This window comes from Nicotiana sylvestris, chromosome 9, assembly GCF_000393655.2.
Source record: "Nicotiana sylvestris chromosome 9, ASM39365v2, whole genome shotgun sequence".
Taxonomy (NCBI): Eukaryota; Viridiplantae; Streptophyta; class Magnoliopsida; order Solanales; family Solanaceae; genus Nicotiana; species Nicotiana sylvestris.
This window is the reverse complement of record NC_091065.1, coordinates 151,775,873-151,797,495: the sequence shown is the minus strand read 5'-3', so window position 1 is coordinate 151,797,495 and position 21,623 is coordinate 151,775,873. Positions and strand designations below refer to the sequence as shown.

Genomic DNA, 21,623 nt, shown 5'->3' with positions numbered 1-21,623 from the left:
CCTCATTTCTATGAGTTGTCTCTGTAGGCTAACCTTATTGGTACCGAATTAATGGGAAGAATTTCCCATCTCGAAAGAAAAACCCGTGAGTCTGAAAAGTCCATCCATGAGGCCGAGGAAATAGCCAGGGGAGCCCAGCTTGAAGCAGCTAATTGGAAAGAACAGTTTGAGAATGCTCAGGGGACCATAGAGGAGTTGCAAGAAAGTAGAAATCTCCTGGAGCAGCAAAAGCGTGGTTTGACTTCTGAACTAGCGACTGCCAAGGCTTCTTCAAGCAAATTTAAAAGAGATAAAGAGCTTTTGGAGTGCTCAATGTCAGAACAATTATCAAAGGCTAGTGAAGAAGTCAAGGAGCTTAAGGCACTTTTAGCCAAGAAAGAAGAATATGCAGGAGAATTAGTGCAAAGCTTGACGCAAGCTCAAGCTGACTTACATACCTCTTCTGACGAGATTCGAGCTTTGAAGAGCTCTCATGCCTCCCTTGAAGCTTCCCTTGATTCCCATTTAGCTGAACATCAAATATTGAAGAATGATCTTGCTATGTGGGAAAGGGAGTATGGACTTCTGAAGGAGAACTTCAACATAGAGGTAAGTTGGGCTTTCCTGAAATCTCGCCGTGATGCTTTGATGGAAGCTGCTCAAGAAAGCTTCGATTTGCAATCTGAATTAGCCAAAGTCTTAGACACTATCGAGAAAAGTCAACAACCTGTTGATACTCCTTCTCCTGCACTTGAAGCTCCTGGAACGGAAGAGCTTTTAAATGAAGAAGTGGCTACTGCAGCAATTGAGGTTGCAATTCTGGCTCCCGAGGGTGAAACTTCTATGACACATTCCATGTAAGCTGAAGCTCCTGTGATTCTTGCTCCCCTCGGTGATTTCAATATTCCAAGCCCAATTAAAATTGCTCTTGAAAATGAAATTGCAACTTCTGATGTTCCAACCCCTTCAGTGACTAGCTGAAAATAAAATTGATGTTTTTAATTGGTGGTGTTATCCCTTGGCAACTTTAAGAGATCTTTTGACGAAGTCCCCAGTTATCATAATGGGGCATTTGTAAAAAATAAATATTTTGTTGACTAAGTTTGCACTTAGTCTTTTATATTAAGAAGTTTTTATTGGTACTTCCGTATATTTTATTCTTGCCCATTTATCTAGGACTTATAGAATAGCTTAGCATTTTTATTCTTTTAAAATGCTTTATGATTCTTCTCATGGATTATCAACATGAGACTTATAAAAGAGGGCCCTTTTATTTTATCGACACTTAATGAAGAAGACGTCTCAACCTCATAATGGTGTTATAATACGATGAAAGAAATAGGAATACACATGTTTTATATGAAACAACTTTGGCAAGTTTTTATTCATGAACTTTAACAAGTGTTTAACTATTACATGTATTACAATACATCTATAACTTTCTCGTAACTGTTTTTCTTGTAACAGATTTGTACATAACATAGAATAAACAAGGTTTTTCTTCATAACCTGTTTCAGTACATAATCATGACCCTATCTTTATATATTAAGAAGGGTTTGAGAGGTGACTTTATTTATGAGTTTTGAGAGATGACTCTGTTGTTCTCATGAAAGCTGAAGACTTCGTAACTTTTTTTCAACACTTGTCTCTTTGTGGCCGACTTTTGTTCGATATTCGTATTTGCACTTCTACACGTATCTGTGTACAATATGTAGTCCCCCAAGTGTTTGAGCGGTGAAGTATGAAGCCTCAAGCACTTGTTTATTTCTTTTACTTTGGCCCTTTCCTGAAACAGAAAGATATACGGGACTCGGAGGTGTGATTATAGATGAAGACTGCCTAACTTGTGTGTATTTCCATCAGATTAATTGTAACCCTGGGCTGGGAATTTAAGAATACTCCATTTTGCCTTGCAGGTTGTGACTCATCATTTGGCACGAGTTAGGGTGTTTTGCCTAGCATCTAAAATCGTTAGTAAAACATTAATAATACAATAGAGAAATTTTAACATGGTGATACCTGACCGTAGGTACTTTCTCAAAAGTAATATCTTTTTAAGTGGACGACATTCTAATGTGAGGGTAAAACTTTGCCGTCCATTGTCTCCAACTGGTATGCTCCTTTTCCCGCAATGTCACGGACTTTGTACGGTCCTTCCCATGTTGGACTTAGCTTTCCTGAGTTAGCAGCCTTTGCAGATTGGAACACCTTTTTAAGCACGAAGTCCCCAATTTTGAAAAATCTGAGGCGTGCTTTCCTATTGTAATATCGTTCAATTACTTGCTTTTGTGCTGCCATTCTTATCAATGCAGCTTCTCTTCTTCCTTCAAGCAAATCAAGGTTGACCCGCATCTCTTCATCATTAGATTCCTCCGTTGCCTGATCGTACCATGTGCTTGGCTCACCTATTTCAACTGGAATTAAGGCTTCCGCACCATAAACCATTGAAAATGGTGTTTCTCCAGTGCCTGTTTTGGTCGTCGTACGATAAGCCCATAATACTTCAGGTAACACCTCAGACCAATTACCTTTTGAATCCTGTAACCTCTTTTTCAAGTTGTTGATAATGACTTTGTTAGTAGATTCCGCTTGTCCATTACCTACTGGATGGTATGGCGTAGACGTTATCCTTTTGATCTGCCAACTTCGAAGAAATTCTGTGATTTGAGCTCCAATGAATTGTGGTCCATTGTCACACACGATCTCCTTTGGTGCTCCAAAGCGGCATATTATATTTCGCCATATGAAGTCTTTAACTTCCTTCTCTCGTACCTGTTTAAATGCCCCTGCTTCTACCCATTTAGTGAAATAATCTGTAAGTACAAGTAGAAACTTTACCTGACCTTTTGCTTGTGGAAGTGGACCTACGATATCCATTCCCCATTTCATAAAGGGCCACGGGGCTATAACAGGATGTAGTAACTCAGCTGGTCTGTGCATATTGTTGCCGTACCTTTGACATTTATCACATTTGGACACGAAACTGGTTGCTTCTTCTTCCATCTTAGGCCAATAATATCCTGTGTGAATTAATGTTCTTACCAGTGACCGTCCCCCTGCGTGATTCCTACAATGTCCTTCGTGCACTTCTCTCATCACATATTCTGTTTGAGAGGGTCCGAGACACCTTGCTAGTGGTCCACCGAACATCTTTCGATAAAGATTTCCTTGATATAAACAATATCGAGCAGCTTTTTTGCGAAGCGCGTGAGCCTTTCCTTTGTCATTAGGCACGGTACCGTGCTGTAAAAAGGCAACAATTTCGTTTCTCCAATCCCATGTTAAATGATTAAAATTTACCTCATTTTTATCAGATTCGAGAACGGAATGAAATAAATGTATGACTGAAGCATTTGTATCGTTTGCTACGTCTGCTGCAGATGCGAGATTTGCTAAAGCATCTGCCTCTACATTCTCATCTCTTGGGATCTGCACTACTTTCCAAGTTTGGAATTGCTTTATTAACTCCCGTACCTTTGCGAGGTATTCTTGCATTCGCGTCTCTCTGGCTGTATAAGTCCCCAACATTTGATTGACCACGAGTTGAGAATCACTCTTGATTATAATCTGCGTTATGCCGAGTTCTCGTGCCAATTCTAAACTTGCAATTACAGCCTCATACTCTGCTTCATTGTTAGTTATAGAATGACATTTTATAGCCTGTCTAATAGTCTCACCCGCAGGTGGTACGAGGACTATCCCTAGGCCTGCCCCTTTTACATTAGATGAACCATCAGTGAATAAAACCCAAGTCCCCGGGTTTGCACCATTAAAAACTAGTAATTCTTTTTCTGCTTCTAAATGCATCCCCTGGCTAAAATCAGCCACGAAATCAGCTAGTACTTGAGATTTTATAGCGGTCCTGGGTTGATAAACAACTTCATATTCACTTAGTTCTATAGCCCATTTTGCTAATCTTCCTGAAAGTTCGTGTTTATGCAAAATATTTCGAAGCGGAAAAGCAGTAACTACATTAATGGGATGACATTGAAAATAAGGTCTTAATTTTCTAGATGCCATGATCAAAGCTAATGCTAATTTTTCTAGCTGTGGGTATCGTGTCTCAGCATCCAATAAGGACTTACTTACATAATAAATAGGAGATTGTTTACCTTGGTCCTCGCGGACTAAAACAGCACTCACCGCGACTTTAGATACGGCCAGATAGATGAGAAGTTTTTCCCCCACCTTTGGTTTTGCCAACAACGGTGGTTTTGACAATTAAGATTTCAAATCTCTAAGGGCTTGTTGACAATCTTCATTCCATTCAAAATGATCTTGCTTTTTGAGTACAGAGAAAAACTTAAAACACCTTTCTGAGGATTTGGAAATAAATCTCCCCAAAGCTGCAATTCTTCCCGTTAATCTTTGTACTTCCTTTTTATTAGTAAGGATATCAGGGATTTCTTCTATTGCTTTGATCTGAGAAGGATTCACTTCAATACCACGGTTAGAAACAAGAAAACCCAAAAACTTACCTGATGCAACTCCAAATGCACATTTTTCTGGGTTGAGTTTCATATTAAATTTTCGCAAAATTTCAAATGTAACAGATAGATGAGAAATATGATCATGAGATCGCTGGGTTTTGACGAGCATATCGTCTATATATACCTCCATTGTTTTCCCTAAATGTTCTTGGAACATTTTGGTGACCAACCTTTGATAGGTTGCCCCAGCATTTTTGAGACCAAAGGGCATTACTTTATAACAGTAAGTCCCCCTGTCTGTGATGAAAGAAGTTTTTTCTTCATCACCAGGATCCATTTTAATTTGATTATATCCCGAGTATGCATCTAAAAAATTTAAAAGTTCATGACCTGCGGTTGTATCAATTAGTTGGTCTATATGCGGTAAAAGAAAGAAATCTTTTGGACAGGCTTTGTTTAGATCGGTATAATCCACACAAACGCGCCACTTACCATTTTTCTTGGGTACGACCACCGTGTTAGCTAGCCAATTAGGATACTTTACCTCACGGATCGATCCGATTTTTAATAATTTTTGGACCTCATCCTGAATCACCTGATTCTTGAAAGCACCTTGCTTTCTTTTCTTTTGCTTTATTGGTGTGAAAGAAGGGTCTTCATTGAGTTTGTGAGTCATCACATCCGGTGGTATCCCTGTCATATCAGCGTGGGACCAAGAAAAGCAGTCTAAGTTAGCTTTTAAAAATTTGATTATCATACCTCACATGTTTAAGCTTAAATTGGCTCCGACATAAACCTTCCGTTCAGGCCATTACTCAAATAATATCACTGCCTCGAGCTCTTCAATTGTCGTTTTTATGCTTTCATTTTCTTCAGGTTCTTGAATTGTATCAGGCCTTGAGTCCAAATCTGTCTTTTCTTGTTCAGCTGAAGTTTGATCTTTTTTACCTTCAACTGTTTCCTGTAATTGCTATTTTTCTTTATGTACGATGCCCGTACTTGTTACAGCGTTGACACTTCTAGCCATCTGCTGATCCCCACGAATTTGGCAAATTCCCCATGGTGATGGGAATTTAATAATTTGATGTAGAGTTGATGGGACATCATCCATATCGTGTATCCATGGTCTCCCCATGATCATATTGTAGGCCATTTCCATATCAACTACCTGAAATTTAGTTTCTTTAACAACACCCATAGCAAAAGTTGTTAGAATTACCTCTCCTTTTGCTACCACACTTGAATTGTCGAAGCATGACAAGGTGTGCGCCTTGGGTATCATTTTATCTTCAGCTTGCATTTCACGTAATACCCTTAGTAGTATAATATTTACAGAACTCCCTGGATCAATCAAAACTCATTTTACATTAGTATCATGTACAAGTAAAGATATTACCAGTACGTCATTATGTGGAGTTGTCACTCCTTCGGTATCTGCGTCATCAAACGAAATACTTTCATTTTGTAGGACCTGCCGCACCCGTTTCCCGTGTGTAATTGTTACCTTAGAAACCTTGTTGGAGGCTGTGTAGGTTATGCCGTGAATATCTTCTCCCCCACTTATCACATTCACTGTCCTCTTGGGTGAAGGAGGTTGTGGTGGCTCTTGTATGTTTTTCATATAAGCTTGTTTTCCTTTCTCGCTAAATAACTCAGTGAGGTACCCTTGCTTCAATAGATGATCCATTTCACTCTGCAAGAATCTACATTCTGAAGTTTTGTGCCCGTGATCATTGTGGAATTCGCACCAATGATCTGGATTGCATCTATTTGGATTTGACCGCATCTCTTTTGGCCACCGTACCTTATCTCCCATGCTTCTTAAAACAGCTACGAGCTCGGAGGTAGAGACATTACAATTATATCCGCCGAATCGTGCCTTTAAACTTCTGTCATTATCTCGTGATTCTTGTCTGTTCCGATCATTCCTGAACTTTGAAGAAGAACCAGAGTCCTTGTTCCTCGATTTTTGATCATATTGCTGGCTATCTTGTTTCGACCGTGGGTCTTTTCCTGCAGGTCCCATATATGGATCGTACCTGTTTTTACCTGAACTTTTTTCGGTTTCTGATCTTCAGGGACCACCCCTTTCTTCATGATGAAACTTAGGTACGGTATCTTCTTCAATTCGCAGCTTCGTACTATACCTGTTGTAAACATTATTCCATGTGGTTGCAGGAAATTCTCGAAGGCTTTCTTTGAGTCGTCTCGTGGCTTCAGAACTTTTGTCCTTTAAATTACTTGCAAAGGCTATTGCAGCCCAGTTGTCAGGCACACGAGGTAGAGTCATTCTTTCACGCTGGAATCTATCAACAAAATTTCTAAGCAACTCCGAATCCCCTTGTTTGATTTTGAAAATATCTTCCATTCTTTTCTCAACCTTTTGTGCTCCCGAATGTGCTTTAATAAAAGAATCTGCAAGCTCAGCAAAAGAATTAATAGAATTTTCAGATAAAAGAGAATACCAGGTTAATGCACCCTTGGTGAGTGTTTCTCCAAATTTCTTGACCAGTACTGATTCAATTTCTTGTTTGGTCAAGTCGTTGCCTTTCACGCCTGTTGTAAATGCATTCACGTGGGTCTGTAGTACCATCATATTTCGGGATGTCAGACATTTTGAACTTTTTCGGAATTGGAAGGGGAGCAACACTTGGCTTCCATGGTTGTTGTGAATATTTGTCCATGTCTACTCCTTTTATTACAGGCGGAACTCCAGGGATTTGCTCAATACGCTCTTTTTGTTCCTTAATCTGTTTCTGCAAGGTTAGTACTAAATTTTGCAAATATGAATTATTTGAATTACCTGGTCCCCCTTCCTGTGGTTCACTGGGGGTTGCTCAATTTCCAGAATTATCAAGACCAGAACGGGGATTCTCCAATATATTATTATTAGGAGTTGGTGTGGGTGGTGCAGCAGGCAATCAACTAACAAGTGCCTGAAGAGCTTTGCCGACCTGTGCATCAATTAGCTTTTGTAAAGCTTCAGTTGTAACTCCTTCAAAGTATTCAGATTGTTCTTGTTGATCAGCACGGGATTCAGTGGTGACGTGGTGAATCTGGATGGGAGGGAACCACGTCACCTTGATTTTGATGGATTTGATTTTCATGGTTTCTCAATGTGTTATTACTGTTATTGTCGGTGTTGTTGTTTGACATGGTGACGACAATGGACAAGATATAGATTAAAAGAAAAGATTATCAGATTCCCGGTAACGGAACCAATTTGTTTAACCAAAAATCTGAGTCTTTGGTCAAAGCTTAAAAAGAAATTAGGGTTACTGATAATCAGGAGACGAAAATAAAATACTTTTGAGAATGATGGTAAAACAGTAAATAGTTTTGTATTTCAGTAAGATCCCAATAATATTTTGTATCCTTACAGATGGTGAGTTCTTCTCCTTTTATAGCTAATCCTAGGAGAAGAGGTAATGCCTTTGTCTTAATGAGGAATTATGAGCAATAAATGACATTAAAAGAAACGTTACTCAATCATTTCTTTTTAAATACCAAATATTCTAACGTATTTGATATTTAATGCTATATTTAAACTCTTTTACGTCATCATATTCGTATCTTCAACTTCTTCCGATCTTCGGTTTTTAGATGACTTGGATAGGTACGAGACTCGTACCTATTTTAGTAACGGTCCGCACCAATGTTGCTTTCTTTTTCCCTTATCTGTTGTCACCCGTACCTCTTGGCTATTTATTGTATTTTGACCGTTTGACCAGTCCACGTGTCATGCCACATTACCTGCAATGTAAATTCAGTTTTTTCCCAATACAATGACACCCTTCAGAGCCCTCTACGGCTATGACCGTCCACTTCCCAGTTTCGAGCTTATTGCACAATCAAAGGTGGAATCTGTGGATCAAGTATTGAAAGAGAGGCAGTTACTGGATCGAATATTGAAGGATAATTTGGTCCAAGCTCAGAATCGCATGAAACAATTTGCAGATTTGAAAAGGAGTGAAAGGGAATTCAAGGTGGGAGATATGGTCTACCTCAAACTTCAACCTTATCGGCAAATTTTTGTGGCTGTTCGGAAGAACCTTAAATTATCAGCAAGATTTTTTGGCCCATATGAAGTCAGTCGAAAAGTTGGAGCTGTCGCTTACGAGCTCAAGCTGCCAGTGGGTTCAAAAATTCATCCTGTCTTTCATGTGTCTGCAACTAAAAAAGAAGATTGGCGATCAAGTGGTTCCTTCCATGGACCCTCCCTACTGCAGCAATGAAGGACAAATATTAACCGAGCCCATAGCTATTCTAGAAAGAAAAATGATTAAGAAAGGCAACAAAGCAGCTATCCAAGTGCTTGTCCAGTGGGCAAATCTTTCAAAAGAAGAAGCAACATGGGAGGATTATCATTTCCTCAAATCACAGTTTCCTGGATTTGATGTTTGACGCCATGGATTTTCTTAAGGGGAGTGGAATTGTCACGAATTAGTGGGACACAATTTGAATTAGAGATCAAGAAGGAATTGAGAGGGGCTCCTTAGTTAATTATAATTGTTTATCAGTCCTTACAATTTAGTCTATAGTACACAGTCTAATGAATCAAGGACACCTGTCCATTAGGTACCAATGGCCAATACAGTTGTGCCTCTATCATCTTTATATTCTGTTTCTATGCATTGTAATCGGCAATCAGATTTTATGAATCCAAATTACTGTTTTGCTTAATTTTTGTTCATTTTTTTCCTTTCTTTGTTCACGAGCTGCCTTCAATCCAACTGCTGTAGCTCAACACGCTACAAAGTGACACCTTTTAGTTGACTATATTTAAGTCATACCAGCACTTTTATTTTAAGTTTTATGTTTTTTTAGGAGTTGTTTAGTTTTATTTATACGTCAGTAGATAACATAAAAAAGTTCTAGTACTTTTTATCTTTTATATTTATTTTATGTAATACTGGCCAATGATAAGTTTATATGAAAAAACATGTCCCTATTTATCCCTGATTGAGATGCAATTATTGTTGTTGTAACTTAGAACGATTTTGGGATATTGATCGAATTAGTGAATTTTGATTAATAGATAGTTAAACCTGGGAAAAAGATGGCAATTGCCATAGCTCGTCATAACTTATATGAGAATAAAAGAGACGCAATTACTATTTGTCGGAAAGAAAGACAAGAAAAGAGGCAACTATGCGGCAGCCCATATAAAGCGTCGCCTAATTGACCTTTTCATGCGCAGTCATGGTTGACTAAGCCCTCTTTAATTAATTTGTTGCTAACCAACCGTTTTAGAAAAATTATCAGGTTCGGATTCGGCATGTGAGGCAGACTTAATCCTATTTTATTCATAGTGTGCTAATAACCGAATTCCAATTCTATATGCATTCTTGGAATCAATGTTGATCGGTCAAATTTAGTTTGATTAATTTCATGCGTTTGGATATTGTATACTGTCGAAATCAGGTATGATCGATTTTATATGCTCGAGGGGTCGCTCCGAGAATAAGTTCGAGATAGACCGGGCTCGAGCCCGATAGCGGAGTACATGATTCGAAGATAAAAGTACTTGATGAATATCGGGGCGAATATGACCAACATCGAGATAATACCGTTGTGACTTTGTAACAGAAATGACAAGATTCCCGCAACGGCCCTAAAATCATGGCTTAAATTCCGGAATAGATTTGTACGAATTTATACGTATTCGTACTAGGCGGTTAGACAGCTGTCCCAATAAGATTCCCTACTAAAAATAGAAATGTACCTTGTAAAGGACTCCCCTGTTATATAAATGGGAGCCCATTCATTTGTAAAATCATCAATCATTGGCAAAAGAATATACATTCTTACGTTCTTGCTCATTACTCATTAGAATTGTCCTTTAACTTTATTTTTCTTACTTTATTGTTCCTACTGGCCTACCTCGAGGCCACCTTAGCTCGAGGTCGAGACTTGTTTACACACTGGTTTGATTCTACTTACTTCTTTAATCTATACGCTTGACTTTTTCATTATCAATTAGTATTGGACTAAATCACGTATCTTTAAAACCTCAATACAAATTTAATTGTTACTCAGATTTTAGGGGTAAACACTTTGGCTCCCACCGCGGGGCTAAAGATAATAATGATTGTTTCAGTACTGATTTTGATAACACATGTTATTTTCAAACCTGTTCTTGTCAAAGATTCTTTGTTCTCGGGTTAAAACATGTTAAACTCACATAACGCCCCCGTACATGGTGATGACAGTCTTGGATTTCACGGGGAAAACGACAACGTAATTGCTCCGGAAGTCGGTGTGCCACCGATTAACCCTGAGGAAATACCTGTTGCTGACTCAGTCGATGTTAGTTCGCACATTGCTCTGAACGCGGACTTAGGTGCGGACCCCGGAGGAAGTGTGCGCAGGGAAGGCCGAACTGGTGGCAAAGGAACTCAAGGCGTAGGAGACGGGGGAGTTAGTCTCCAGATAATATTCGAGATGTTACAAGCTCAACAGGCCACTATTGCTCAGCTTCAGAGTCAACACAAAACTCCGAGTATGATCGAACCGGAAATCACTCGCCGTACCGAGCCAGTGTCGGAAAGGACGAATAGTAGTTGGCCAGGGGTTGATCCCATGATTATAAAAATGCTCGAGGAGCTCATCAAAAGAATTGAGTAAGGAGAAAAGAAGATCGTAGATAATGACAAAAAAGTGGAAACATACAACTCCCGAGTCGATCAGATACCAGGGGCACCCCCGATCTTAAAAGATTTGGATTCAAAAAAGTTCGTGCAGAAGCCTTTTCCTCAGTGTGCGGCTCCGAAGTCCATTCCAAAGAAGTTCCGTATGCTGGATATACCGAAATACAATGGAACCACCGATCCTAATGAACATATCACTACATACACATGCAGGATAAAGGGAAACGACTTAGAAGATGATGCGATCGAGTCCGTTTTGTTGAAAAAATTTGGAGAAACCCTGTCAAAGGGAGGAATGATTTGGTATCACAACTTGCCACCGAATTCCATTAATTCATTTACCATGTTAGCAGATTTATTTGGGAAAGTGGATGCCGGGGCCATAAAGGTCGCAGCAAGGAAATCGGACGTCTTCAAGATAAGACAAAGAGATAATGAAATGTTGAGGGAGTTCGTGTCCCGATTTCAAATGGAGCGTATGGAGTTACCACCGGTCTCCGATGATTGGGCCATTCAAGATTTCACCATTGGTTAAACGAGCGGAGCTCGGTGGCATCACGACAGTTGAAGCAGAATCTGATTCAGTATCCAGCTGTAACTTGGGCAGATGTGCTCAATCGATATCAATCGAAGATCAGGGTTAAGGACGACCAGTTAGGAGCCCCTTAGGGTTCCATTCATTCAAATATGTTAGCAGTTAAAGCCCCGAGGGATGCCGACAGGGAGCCGAGGTCGAACAGGGAACAATATCAGCCATATATCGCAGATCGGAGGAACAATGGCTTAGGACGCTGTAGACATGTGATTTTTGACCCTCTCCAAGATTTTACATATTGTAGCATATAAATATTTAGTTTAGGCCTAATATCGCTATTTAAATTAGTTTTGACTATTTTACTTTATTTTGTCACAAAAATGAAAATTACAAAAATATTTCCTTTTATTTAGCTAATTAATATCTTATCTAGTCAAGTTTAATTTAACTACCTTACATAAAATTCAAAAAAATACAAAAATAGTTCCACTTTGTTTTTAGGAATATTAGTTTATTTTTGCGATGTTTCTAATCTAATTCCATTTTGGTCTTTTAGTGTGATATTTGAAAAATACCAAAAAATAGGTTTGTTTTAACGGTTAGTCTTATTTTAATAGTTATTTTACTTAAGTAGGATTAATTAGTAAATAAGGTCATATTTTTAGTCTTGTTTACGGAGAAAGAATAAAATTCGGGCTCAAACAACCCATTTTTAGGCATAATTTTCGGACCTAACCCATAATAACCCAAGCCCAATACCCCTAAAACCCTAGGAAGACACTTAAATGGGACCATAGACCTAAAATCCTCATCAGTAATTTTTAGAGGGACCCTCCCCATCAGATTTTTTGGGGTCTCCTTCATCTTCACAAGATACAAAAACAAAAGAACCCTAGGATCCTAAAAAGAAAAACTTCAGCCGCTTAACACGAACCCCCCTCCCCCGTACATGAGTTTTTCTTCTTCATGAAAGCTAACAAAAAAAAACCCTAACAACCAAAACTCCACTGCACAACACCCTTCACAACCCCAAAAACGAGCACCCTTCATCTTTCCTAACGAAGACATTATCTTCTTCGAAAAAGAAGCAGCCATGAGAGGAAGGAGCCGTTTTTCTGGACCTTTCTTATATAATAAGAAGACCTAAGAATTCCAGCTGACCCTCTCTTCTTCACCTTCTTAAAAGAACCCTAGACTAGGAGAACATCCGGATCTGATCCTCACAGACCCAAAACCCACATCCACTACCAGAGTCTGGTGACTCTCAACCAGCAACAACATCCAACGTCACTTTCAACCAGCTCCACCGACGACTTTTGTCCTCACCTTGTTCCCGTTTCTATCTCCCTCACCTTGTTGTCTCTTTCACTCCTCTTGCTGTTGCGATGAAACTCGCCGGAAGTCAGCGAACTTGTAACTCCTGTTTTGATGAGAAGTGACTTTTCGGCGACCATAATTGAAACCGGCAAACGCACACAACAACAGTTTATTGTAGAGTCATTTGAATTTTGAAGTTTTTGTATCTTCTGATTTCAATGGAGATGAGTTAAATTCTGCCCGCGTCGGAATTTGTTTGAGTGTTCATCGCCGATCAAGTTTTCGTCTTGTTATGGAACTTGTTTGAGTTTCGTTGGTTCAAGTTTAGCCGAGGTTGAGGTCTCCGTTCAATTTTCCGGTCCAAGTCCAATTGTTGGTTTCTTGTTTCGCCTCCGACAAGTTGTTTAAGTCTTTTGTATGCTTTGATTTGGACAACTGCAATTAATCTAATTTTCGTAAGGATTTTGGCTCTACCCTGAGGTTATTCTTTCACTCCTTTGTTTTAGTTTGATAACCACCCGTTTTCATGCTTTTTGGTATTCCGTATAAAGAATGTGTTTGATTTCCTTTTATTAGCTTAAAGCCTTAAATATACTTAAATGACAACATTAGACTTGTTTATCTATTTGTTTGAGCTATATTAAGGACTTTCAGTCAATGACAAATCCTTACATCTTAGGTAAACATTGATATGGTATTATGTTTCTTGGTATACGAATTGGGTTCGGATTGATTTGGGTAAACCAAAAGGCTGATGTAAAATTAAGTAAAGTTTACTCTGTCTTGGGTTACGAGATTTGATTTAAAAGCCTATTTGAAATGTTCGACAGAATTTTATGCTACTGTAGCTTAGAAAACTCTTCATGCTCTCATTTTGTTTGTATAACACATGAACCCTCGTAGTTTGTTTTAGGCGTGCTATAATAAAATTGTCATAGCTACGGGTACAGTTCCCGTGACGTAGTCATGATACATAGTTTCCAAAATTCGGGGGTACATTTATGTGACCCGACCATAACAACTAATAATGTTAATAATTAAACATGTTGTAGATCGTGGGTACGGTTCCCGTGATGCGATTCACAATGTGTACCAAACAAACAAGTGTACGACAATCGTAACTTGTTTCAAAATATTTCCATAAATAATTAATAGCGGTTAAAGGCTAAAAATGCACAATAGGTATAAAACATGTAATTAATTAGATAATTAGGCCAATAATAACAACTGAACGACCGTGCTAAAACCACAGAACCCGGGAATTCCTAACACCTTCTCCTGGGTTAACAGAATTCTTTACCCAAATTTCTGTGTTTCACGAACTGTAAAACAAAGTTAAACTTCCTCGATTCGGGATTTAAACCGGTGACTTGGGAAACCATAAATTATCCCAAGTGGTGACTCTGAACTTAAATAAACAATCCCGTTTCGATTATTATCACTTTAATTAAAAAACTCCCATATACCGCTTTCAGTGGTAGAAACAGGAGGTGTGATAGCTCTGACGACTCTGCTGGGGAATTAAACCCAGAACTTCTGGTTCAGGGTTCAGAATTCGAGATTAGAATAATTGTTATAATTGGCTTTGTTTATTATCTGATTTTTACGTGTTTGGGCCTAATGTGCTAAATGCCGCTTTTTATCGCTTTGATATTATTTGAACTGTATATAAACTGGTGCGAAACCCTTCTCTTCTCATCTTCGGGAAAGTGCACGCTGGCGTGACTTCTTTTCTGTTAGTGTCATACCTTAATTTAGAAAGAGGTTCGGACAAGTTACAAAGCCGGATGGTCTTTTGATTCCCGGTACGTAGCCCTCCCCCCCTCGAGTTGTCCGCTCGGGTACACCAAGTGTACAACAATATACCCAGGTTTTAAACCTAGAATAACTTAGCCTCATGCCGAATCCCTAGTAGGAACACATGTTTGCATCATGTGCATTTAACTTTGGGGACTCAACACAGTGGTTGGGTCCGTCTAGGGCAAGCGTACCCGAAAATAAAAAGACCATCCTGATGCATCTTATGTGCTACATGTTGCAGTCTTCAAGGGTAAATGGGGTCATTTGGCGGACCAATAAGGATTGAGGGTAAATGAGAAAGAAAAGAGAGTGAAGTATAAAAATGAAGCAAGTAGGCCCAGTTATATTTTTCTTTCACTTTTTTTCCAAGAAAAAGACAAAAAAACGAACGTGAAAAATCCAAAAAGATTTTGCACTTTCCCATCATTTTCCAAAAAAAAAAAAAATCAAGAAAAGAGGAAAAAGAAAATCCAGAAAGAGTTTACATGTTTCATCATTTTTTCAAAAAACAAAAGACAAAAAATATATTTTCTCTAAATTAGTTGTTTTTTTAATTCTTGCCCGTATCCAATCTTCCTGAATTACGCGAACCTGATTCTCGTCTCTCGAGGCGGGATATGTAGGTAACCCACATAGGGTTCGATATTTCTAGTGAGTATTAGGTTCTTGGCTTCACGGGGTCTTAGCTAAATCTTGCATGTCTAGCCACTTTTGGCCACATCGGTAATTTTGCAAAATATGGCTATTTTCGCAAAAGTGGTTTGTTTAATTGTTTGGAGAGTCTTGAATCCACAATTAGGTGTCTCTTTACTTTAAGGGCCATCCTTATCGAATTTGCATGTCTATCCGCTTTTGGCCACATTGGCCGTTTTGTATGGCTATTTTTGCAAAAGTGGTTCAATTAACCCATCTCTTAGAGTCCTAGGTCTACAATAAGATGTTCTCTCTGTTTAAGGTCCATTGTGTTGAATTTGCATGCTTAGCCATTTTTGACCACATATACCATTTCTATAAAATGTGTCATTTCTACAAAGTAATTTTTCCATGTCTTAGAGTTCACTTTTGTTGAGTTTGCACTTCTAGCTACCTTTTTGGCCACATAAGTCATTTTACAAAAATAGCCTCGATCATGTCTTGCATGTGTCCAATAGTGAGTGTTATTGTTTCACATATTGTTCTAAATCCTTAACTCTATTTGGTTTTAGTTTTCTTATACAAGTGTGGATCTACTTACTGGAGTTTGAGCATGACAGACACCCCAGGACCATCTGGTCAGGACCGTTGCATCTAGGAGTTGCTTGAGGAGATTTTTTATGTTTTGAGTCTGTTTCTTTTTATGCTGTCTTGTACTTTATAGTCATTTCCAGTAGTAATGATTCTTTTAGTTGGTGTCGGAGTTTGTCGTGGTATAGTTGAGTTGAGTCTCTCGTTATCATATTTCCTGTTTTGTATTTGAAAATGAAAAAAAAGTTGTTGTAATGAATATTCCAAAAAGATTTTATTTTTTTAGTTTAATTTATCCATTACTTTTCCGAACTACACAAAGATCCGATTCATGCGGAGTCATGATACGTAGGCAACCTACATATGGTACGATCGAATTATTTTTTAAAATTAAAAAAATAGAAAAAAGAAAAAAAGAGAGGTGAAATTATGGGATGTGAGAAATGAGAGGAAAGAAAAGAGCGATAATTAGAAGAAAAAAGAGGAAGGGAAATGAGCAAGCCAAGAAGTGCTAGAAAAAAAAGAAAAGAGAAGATTGAAATGAACAAAATTGGGATGATGCTAAGTGACCCTCGAAATTATTCTAGAACTGTTAATTGTTGCTAGGTGCATTGCACACAATGTGATTATTTTAGCTGTTAAATGCCCTAATGCTAACAAGATTACCCCATTTTGTTCCTTTTGTTATCTTCATTGAACAGAAGGGTGGTTGGTTTGTGGTTCTTAAGTAACTCATCCATACGACCCAAGATCAAAAAGCAAGGTAGACATGGCTAGTAAAGACTTGGACACGGGTGTTATTGATCCGTCTAAGGAGATTGTTGAGTCAGAATCTGAGTTGAAAGAAGAAGTCTTAAGGTTGAAAGGACAGATGACCGAAATATACCAAGCCTGGATTAGTGGGCATCCTCCACCATTATTTTCCACTAACTACCCTGAAAGCCTTGTCACTATTCCGCCACTGTCACAAATCCAGATTCCCACTACTGCTGATATCTCCCAACAACCTTTTCACACTCCACCCGCCAAAACCACCTCATATTTCGCTCTTTTGACCACTCATGTTTTTGTAGCTCATCCACCAGCTACCTATCCTCGATCCTCTAGCGAGACCATGTTCAAAATACCAAGTGCCCAACACGGTGCTCCAGAACCAACTTTCAAGGTCTCGGATCCATACTCTCATGCTCCTCATTTTGAGCCTCCCGGGGAAACTGAAAAGCCTGCTAAGACAGTGGAGCAAGATAAGATATCCAGGAAGGTGAAAATCTTAGAGCAGTCTTTAAGAAACATGCAAGGGTTGGCAGGTCAGAAGAGTATTTCCTTCAAGGATCTATGTATGTTCCCTGACGTTCACTTGCCCGCGGGATTTAAAATACCAAAGTTTAACTTGTATGGCGGGCATGGAAATCCTGTAGCCCATCTGAGGGTTATTGCAACGAAATGAGAGGTGTTGGTGGGAAAGATGAGCTGCTAATGGCGCATTTCAGTGAGAGCCTGACTGGGGCAGCCTTGGAGTGGTATACTCGTCAAGATATCAGTAAGTGGAATACATGGGGTGACATGGATAAAGATTTTGTTCGGCACTATCAGCATAATGAAGACATTATTCCAGACCGCTCCTCCCTATCTCAAATGGAAAAGAAAACCAAATAAAGTTTTAGGGAGTTTTGGTTTAGATGGAACGAACAAGTTGCTCGGGTCAGTCCTCCGATTGATAGAAAATATGCTGCTGAACCCTGCCAACGGCAGGATCCAGTGGGCATTCCTGCTAAACGCTTTCAGCCTCAATATTGACCCCATGAATATCCCCAAGCTCCACATAATCCACCCCAGTATTATCCTCCGAACAACATCCAGCCATCTACCCAACCATTAGGTCACTCCCTAGGGCGAGCACCGGTATCCCAAAATTCTCGTGCACCTTCACAACATTTTCAGGCACTCTATAACCCTAACAAATATAGGCATGGAGGGAAACAACGGCAGAAAGACAATTTCACACCAATCTGGGAATCCTACACAAACTTGTTTGAAAGGTTAAAACATTCTGGCTTGATTGAGCCGCTCCTCGGCTATACTCCAGACCCATATGCAAAAGGTTTGATCCTACTGTACGGTGCATGTACCACTCTAATGTCCAAGGGCATAACATCGAAGTTTGTCGTGCTTTGAAAAGGGAAATAGAAAGAATGATTCAAGAAGGAATAATTGTGATCAAGGACAATGACAGGGGGTATGAGAATCCTCTTGGGAACTTACTGACTGAAGTTAATGATATTGAAGTTGGTAATGGTCTTGATAATATTGATGTGGAACTTAGTGGCTAGGATGTCGAGCTTGGTAATTGGAAAGACGCTCCTTTCTTGGTTAGCTGGGGAGGAGTCTTGGTGTTTTTTTTTCTTTTATGTTGTCCGGGTTATTTCAAAGTTGTAATCCAGATATTGTCTTGTGAATCAAACCCTTCTAACCTTTTATTTTGCCTAGTTCATTTAGTCGTAGTACCCCTTTTAGTGTTATTTAGGTTTTTCCAGGGTCGTAACCTGTTGCTCCCAAATGCTCACGCAAGTATAGGTGGTCGTACAAGTAATAAAATGATATGTTGAGTGTCGAACCTACAGAGACTTATATCAACTACTCACTAACACACCAATATTGTTATTCCGTCAAGCTAAATTTGAGTTCAAGAGTTTAATTATGCTAAACTACAATTAAATTATCAACCTATAAAATGATTGCTATGTATTCAATAAAGACAACTATTCCAGGGTTGTGATCGATTCACCAATCCTATTGTGTTCTAGTTAACTCTTCCTCTCATACAATTCACTCATGGTTGCTAATTAGTCGATAATTGCTCTCATAGCCTTCTGCCAAAGTACTACTTGCCTATTCAAAATAGATTAACGCCTATATTCCAATGGAATCAATCTATTAAGAACGTATTAATATTATGATATTTAATTAAGCACAGTGACTAGGTATATTCCTATCCTAACCACAAATCTGCCCCCAAGGGTTAAGATCATGCTCTCTTCAATTCTTCTCTAATCTAAACACGGCTTTTCCAAGCATAACATAGATAGTAAATAGAACATAACTGCTGGCCAGACAATTAAGCAATTAATCACAGAATTGAAGAAACAACCATATATTAGTGAATTATAGTCGAGGTTAAGTCAACGTTAAACAACAATATTCATGGATAAATCACAACCCCAGAACAATGGGTTTTTAGCCACTCATAATACTAGCAAACAATTGCATAATGTTTGAATAATTGAAAATACTAGAAAAGATGAAGAAATCTGAGATGTTCTTGCTCCTGGATGTTTCTTGTGTGTATTTTTCCTCCAAAGTGGCGTCTCCAGGTCTAAGCTCTGCCAAAAGTACTCAAAATAGCGTTTTATATGTATTTATACCATGTAGTGTCGGGCCCAAACGAAACACCCTTTCCTACGCGAAATAGGACTCCGGCTCTGCGACGTGCTAGTGGAGATTATCAACAGCCTTGTATTTTTCTTGTCAGGCCATTTTTTACACTGCTGTGCCGCACCCTGCGGCGTCCCATGTGGCGCGGTAGTGAGAATTTGCAAAATTCAAAACATGAAAGTTGTAGACCTTTCGAATAGCTTTCCAACGATTTATTGTGGACCCAAACGGAGTTCTGAGCGAAAAGTTATGTGCATTTTACTAGACAATGCGTCGTATGTCTGCTCGATTCTTCGTTTCGTTCTTAACTATTATCCGTTGATCCTCGAACACAATCCCAACTTAATTTCTTGGGCTTTTACTCAGACTTCAAAGCTCCAAATCGCTTGAATTCATTCCATAACGCCTACATAGATCGGAATCACTCCTACAGGCATAAAACACATATTTAGGGCAGAACACTAGCGATTAAAGCTCAAACTCAATTAAAGTGAAGTAAGTTAGAGTGTAATAAGAAACTAAAATACACAATTATAGCCTATCATCAACACCCCACACTTAAACCACTGCTCATCCTCGAGCAATCATACTACACTTTATATAGACACGACCCTTTTAAACAATTCTCCTAACTCATCACACCAAGAATATTCAAAATAGACTAAGCACAAGAACATCTTCACCTCAAGGTTTGACTCACAAGTACCACACATTATTCGCAACTCACCCACTTACTCTAACATAGAGGTCACTGAAATTACCTTTCCTTCATGAATCAAGTGCCCTCACACAACAAAAGAGAGTAGTTCCACACAATAAAATTTAAGAACAATTATGAACTCAAGATAGAAAGAATTCACTCACTCTTAGAAATAACATTCATATGCCACAAAAGATGCACCATAGGCTTGCCCGTAGTGTACTACTCTACTAATCGAGCTGATTCAGTCTAGGATCAAGTAGGACTTTATTTGGTTGTAATGTAGGCTGCGGGACGGGTATGATACATTTAGATATAAGAGTGACTATACCTCCCTAAGCACTTTAATACATACATTTTAACATTGAAAACCCCACACTTATGTCAAATCATAACTCCACCTTCACATTAATATATATTAACTCCCCACTTTTTAAAGCACAATTATATGAAGAGTCACCACTATCACATATTTTCACATCAATACAACTAATTTTTTTTCTTTTCAATTTATGTGGCTCTTACTTTTTCAAAATAGTGCACCTTTCTCCGTATTCATTAGTTCCACTCAAAAGCCAAACCAACCACTCCACACTTTAACTTTTACAAAATTCATTACAATTCAAGTGCCCATGAGAGGTGAAAAGTTTCAAATAGATGGTTAATTCAAACAAATGGGTAAAACTTGTAATGTGGTTGCCAAAGAAACAAGATTACAAGCTCAAAGAGGTTAACTATGATACATAACAATTAGGTGGGTAAAATATTTATATGGCTCAACAAAGAAACGCCTATATCACTTCCAAGACTGAACAAAACTACTATTTCGCTTTGCAAACACACGGGGCAAGTTCTAGACATCAAATGCAATGCACAAAATAACACAAAACCTTACACACGCATGACACATAACTCACTCAGGATTGGACTCATCAAGACACTCTAGTCAGAGAAGTTAAGCAACATTAAAATCATAAAATTTAAGGTACTTATATAAGAGTCAAAAACTGAACCTAAGCATCACCACCAAAGTACTCGCTATTCTCAAAATGACAAGGTTAAAAGAGATTGCTTCAATTCAATTCACGTCACCATGGCTTCTATCCTAAAAAAATAAAACTACCTACACCCGGTTCAAACAAAACCCTTGGAAAAGAACTGCGACACAAAGAAAAACTAAGGGGGAATTACTACACTACCTACAAAGAGAATCTTTTTTCCTTTTTCTTTAGACTTAAATATCTCAAGAAAGCTGTCTAGGAGATCCATCGTTGGGACAAGTCCAAATAAATTTATTTATTTATTTTTTTCAATTTTTTTTCGAGCTACTAAAATACTACACAATTCTACATCCTACTAATCATCTAGAGAATTTTCCCACCCCATACTTAAAAGAGTGCAGTGTCTTCAATGCACAAATAAAGCAAAACAATAACAAGAGTGGACAAGAAACTCCCTGAAAGGCCAAAGGCCGAAGCAATAACGGCTCACGAGTACTCAGACTTCTCCCAGGCATAGTCCTTTGTGTGGGCACCCCACACTTAGTCCTCAACAT

General features: G+C 38.7%; 1 long non-coding RNA gene across 1 annotated transcript; it reads right to left on the bottom strand.

The window, feature by feature from the left end:
* Nucleotides 1-7,717: 7,717 nt before the first annotated feature.
* On the bottom strand, nt 7,718-9,165 carry LOC138876934 (uncharacterized). The gene is made up of 2 exons (XR_011402253.1): nt 8,415-9,165; nt 7,718-8,274 (listed from the first exon to the last, which is right to left on the bottom strand). It is a non-coding gene; the product is annotated as an uncharacterized lncRNA (long non-coding RNA).
* Nucleotides 9,166-21,623: the final 12,458 nt, after the last annotated feature.